The sequence below is a fragment of the Lolium rigidum genome, chromosome 1, assembly GCF_022539505.1.
Source record: "Lolium rigidum isolate FL_2022 chromosome 1, APGP_CSIRO_Lrig_0.1, whole genome shotgun sequence".
In the NCBI taxonomy this organism is placed as follows: Eukaryota; Viridiplantae; Streptophyta; class Magnoliopsida; order Poales; family Poaceae; genus Lolium; species Lolium rigidum.
Genome location: NC_061508.1, coordinates 321,187,218 through 321,192,584, shown reverse-complemented (window position 1 = coordinate 321,192,584; position 5,367 = coordinate 321,187,218).

Below are 5,367 nucleotides of genomic sequence, written 5' to 3'. Positions count from 1 at the left end.
GCCGGACCCGGCCGGTCCAAACTGGACCACAGGCCGGACCAACATCGGGCGAAGCTGGAAGACTTATTGGATAGTGCCCGGTTGGCACCAGTCCAGGGGCCGGTTTGAACCGGGCCATCTGGTGGGACGGCCGGTCACTCCGGGCGAGAAACCGGGCCAGCAGGAAAAACATGTTATACAAAAACTGTGATAACTTTTGTGTCCGGACCCCGATTGACATGAAACCAATATGGAGACTCATCACAGGATATTTTTAGATGTTTTTAGAGAGGGAGTCTCCCACCATCAAGAAACAATGAAGACGTCCAAACTCGAAAACGCAATAGAAGATGCATGCGGATTCCGTTTTCGATAAACTTGGGCTTGTTGTAAACTAGCAACAAGCTCAAGAACCTCTCACAGGGAAACACTAAGAAGCAATAGGGATATGCAAAGGATTGAGCTCCCTAAGACGATGTGATCAACCCAACCGAAAGCCCCTCTTGATAGTGCGGCTATCTATCCTATAATCCGGTCTCCCAACAACCACCTTGAGACCGGTAAAAGGAAAACCTAGCAAGGGCATACCTTTGCCTTGCGCATCCCGCTTGATCTTGATGATAACTCTTCAAGCTTGACTCAAGCCGGAATGCATCACTTGATCATTGTTGCTTCGTGAAGACTCACAAATGCTTCCCCATACACCATGATGGGAAAGCTCCATTGATGCACATCTTCACATGTGCATTATCACCAAATGGATGGCAAGCTTCAAGCATGTGATCCTCTTGAGATGCTCAACTTGAACTTGCCCAACTCAACCTTGATGACGATCACCACTTGATGTCATCGTCTCATGGGCTATATGAGATCTCACTTTTGATGCATGCCCATGGAAATATACCTAACCCATATAGACAACACAAGGGCACATATATGATGGGTTAGTACATAAAGCATAATTGACAAGGCTTACCATACCACATGACTTTACGTGGCACATTCTTCATGCTTCATGTGTTGACCAAACTTGAAACTATTCTTCACTCTTTGTATTGGTCAACCTTGTATCTTCTCATGCTCTATCATGCTATCTTGAGGTGTATACAGAATTCTTAATTTGTTTGCATGCTCTAAATCTTAGTCAACCATAGCTCAACTTATGAGACTATCATGACACCGACTTTGAGCCATAACTTGAATTCTTCACTTGGAATCAAGCACTCAAGATCTTGATCATTTATTGCTTATTACATAAGCTAGAGCATGACTAATATTGAGTTCCACATAAGAACTCCATCTTAATTTCTTCTTCTTGGTCATATCACATATATGTCTTCAAATCGATGATCTTGATGCCAATACTCAAGGTATATCTTTATCTTCATGGTATCCATACTTGAATCCAACACATGGACTACAAGTAGTACCTATGGAATATTCCTTCATATAAACTCAATGAAAACATTAGTCCATAGGGGTTGTCACTAATTACCAAAACCACACATAGGGGCAATATACCCTTAAACATGTCCGCCAGATTAGCTGGCCAAAGCTGGCCTAGGAAAGGTGCCGATGTACATAGCTCAACAGTAGGTTTTTTCTTCTAGTTGTTGTCCCGTAGTGGCGTTTTGGAGCTGCACCTCGAATCTAGGCGGTAAGATTTGGGGGTTAGGGTTTGTATTATTGATGTTGTGGCTCATGTGGTTGGGGCATGGCATCGAGGAGGGAGCCACCGTCTCCGCAAACAAAGTAGGAGTCATTGAGCTTCTTCTACTAGTGAGGTTCTGCGAAGGAGAGCCCCCATAACCGACCATGGAGGCGAGGGGGGGCTATGCTTCATGCGGCACACGACAGAGCTTCCACTCTCTGGCCATGGTGGCGAGGAGGAGAGGCAAAGTCGTGCGCTCTCCCCGTCAGCGTGAAGATCTTGGTACTTCTCGCTGGCTCTCGGTCGGTTAATTGGGCTGGTCTTTCTCCTCCCCGTGAACGTTGTGACAAACAGGAGGGTGCTATGAGCCAAGGAGTTTGTCCATCTAGAGCTCGGAGAAACATCGGTGAGCGTGCAGTGCTCCTCAGGCCAGCAGTTGTGTTATTCGCCAGAAATCTCAAGTGATGGCATCTTTATGTTGTGGCTATCCTTGGTCAAAGTGGCCACTCTAAGCTCGGGTGCTTTGTATGCATGTGCATCTTCTTCCTTCAAGCATTGATGCCAATGTGCATGATCTGTATTGATATCGATCTGGGAGCTTATATTGTCGTTGCCCCAAGTGGTGCCATCGCCGATGATGACTACGATGCCCGTGTCTGGAGGTCGTTGGTTACTTGCGGTGAACACCCTAGATCTGATTGCTTTCCTTTTTTTTTTCTAGAGGTTCTGAACGCAAAAGTTGAGGATATGCCTGTAATTTTCTCTCTCTTTGAGATCCTCTTTGTAACCTGTACAACATTTTAATACGGCTTAAGGCCCTTCCTTCTGTGCTAAAGACATGTTTGTAATTTAGAGTTAAGTTTGTTTTGGATTTTTTTTTTCCATTTCGTATTGGGGTTGTTCACCGTAGCACAGAGATGGAACGACGATCCGAGCAGCCGTAGTTGGCGTGATGACAAAGCAGGTTTCGACGTGTTGGAATAAATGGCTAGGCTACACCATGAGCGTGCGTGAGTTTCTTGTTTATGAGCGTTGAATGGTAGCGATGGTCGACTCGTGGCCGAACTAGAATACACGCGCGATGCGGCGCGCATGTGCGATGTGTGGCCTCAACCCGTGATCTGCCCAGGCCGGCCACGACAAACTCCTACGCAGACGATGGGAACATATGGAGTAAATTTTTGCACGCATGCAGGTGTGGATCGACGGCTCGATGCAGTGTGCATGCGTCGTGCGAAGTCAACTGAACCGGGACCGCGGTCTCGACTCTCCGACAGAAACAAAGATCCTTTGTGCAAAAAAGACATCAATAGTGCGTGTTTTGTGTTATTTTCTCTATCTTTTTCAATTATATCCATGTGCATTCTGTAATTTTCAAAGCCCATCACACCCTAAACGTAATTGACCAAAAACACCCCGGTCGGCCGTCGTCCGAAATGGCAGGGAAGTTATTTCGGCAACTAAATTGGTGGAAAATGCCACGTGGCATGTGTGTTGGGAGGCTCACTTGGCCCAAAGTCAGTTTCCTCCTCACCAACTCGCGGAAGGTGACTTGCCGCCAACTGGATTGACGGGAAGAGACACGAGTCACGTTTTCCACTACTTCCTCCATATAGGAATACAAGAAGTTAGATTACTAAAACGGTGTGGTATAACACCTTACAGTTATATGTAGAGGGAGAAATTTCGAAAATCTCTTTCAGAGGTTTTGTTTTTACATTGTTGATGTGCAGTGGAGAGGGGTATATATTTATTAGAAAAAACGATATCGGAAAACGGTGGAAGTGCTCCGGGCCGACTAGCTGAGCAGGTGAGCGAGCCCACGTGAGTACGGTGTGTGACGGACGGCCGCGAAAATGAGCAGATGGACCGCTGTCGACGCGCAGAGATTCCCTTGGCCTTTGGTCTTGGCAGCAGCGTGGCTGTCGTTTGCAGCCATGCAGGTATGCCTGTCCCGACGTGCATTGGTCAGAAGATAGTTTTTTTTTTTTTTTTGAGGAGAAGCACCGCATGTCATTCAGTAAAACAAAATTTTACAACACCACACGCGGGTATTCTCTGGAAAAGTCCAGAGAGACAGCTCACCCATAAACTTTGCACAAAAGACCCCAGAAAAGAAAAAACAAGAAGCTCCTTCTGGTCGTTTGCGCCTCCCAACGAACGGCCGCCGATCCTGACCACCATCGTCGCCGTAGCGATCACCGGAGAAGAGGATGACGGGCCTCCATCTCGCCAAGCTCCAAGGGAACGCCATAGCAGCGAAGCTGCGTTGTGAGCCAGAGAAAAGGTGTCGCCGCGAACGGCAACACACTTGCCGATGTGGAACAACGGCCGGGGAAGATCCCCACGCTCCAAAGGAACTCGACCCTGTCCACTCCCGGCGACGGCATCGCCGGAGAAAAAACAGAGCCGCCAGCCTCCAACCGCATCCCGAGATCTGGATTGCTAGTCTCCCGACCAAGAGCTCCTGTACACCGTCTTCAAGCTTCCCGGCGGCGCTGGAGAAGACGCCGACGTGACGCGGTTGAAGCTGAAGAACAACATCCCCTGACGAGAACTTCGCCGGCGCCTCGAAGAACTCGCCTGGGAACCCTACATCCGCCGTCCTGAATGAGCGGCGGAGACACCAGTCCGCGGCTCCTCGGCGCCGCCGTAGAGCGCCGTCGAGGCGGTGGCCCGGAAACTTTATTCGCGATGGCGGCGTCGACACCGACCGAGCGCCGCCACCCAAAAGACCAACCCTACACCTATCTACTCGCCAGGCCAAAGGAGCTGGAGCTCCCTCACCCTCCCCCCGCCGCCGGAGCGACGAGAGAAGAGAGAGGGAGCCAGCGCCCTCGCCGGCGGCGGAGGACGGAGGGAAACTGGGCTCCTCCCTTTTCGCCTCTCTACTGTAGCTAGAGATAGGGGAGAGAGGGAGAGCTTCGCGAGGCGTGCCGTGTCGGTGTGCAGCGGCCGAGCGCAGGGAAGCATTATTATTTTTTAGTGTAGCTGTAATTCTCTAAGCACGAACAATAGTAGAGTCAATTGCTGACTCTGATATATTATCATGTCACCCGCTTTGTAAAATAGTGAGCTACAAAAAAATATAACTTTAGTGGTACATAGTCCACCATCCACTCTCACAAAGTGGCTATCGCAGATGGGCTTGAGTTGGCTACCCACCTACCTTCTTTCTTGTTTTTCTCTCTCCTATAACTCAGCTAAAATATAATTTTTAATCTCTTAGAGTCTGCTGACTAGAATTTATTGTGTATGCTCTCATCGGCCTAGAACTCAGTCATGGATTGCATCTTGATTCGTGATAGCTAGCTGCAAGACAGGTTGCAACCCATTTTTTTCTAGTTGTGGATGTAAGTGAGATTTGACTATTTACACATGAGTTAGAACCAAGAAAAGGCCTTGACCAATGGATTGTAACATGATTTGCAACCGAGATTCGATGATGTCACGTGACCGGCAGTTACCTTAGTTCTAAATTAACCAAAAATAATTTTTTGTTATAACAAGTGACACGTGTATAACCGGCCAAATAGTGGTTAAATTTAGAACAGGAGGACGCCACATGCAGTGAGACGGAGCAGCACGGCCGAGTGAGTACGCACCCTCGAACCGAAGTTTATTTGGTTGCTACAAATAATTTGATGCATTTCGGTAATGTAACAACGCGATACTGTTTCGTCAGATGCAAGACGAGATCCACGTTTTGCATCTTATTTTGTCGTCTGTTTTGGTGG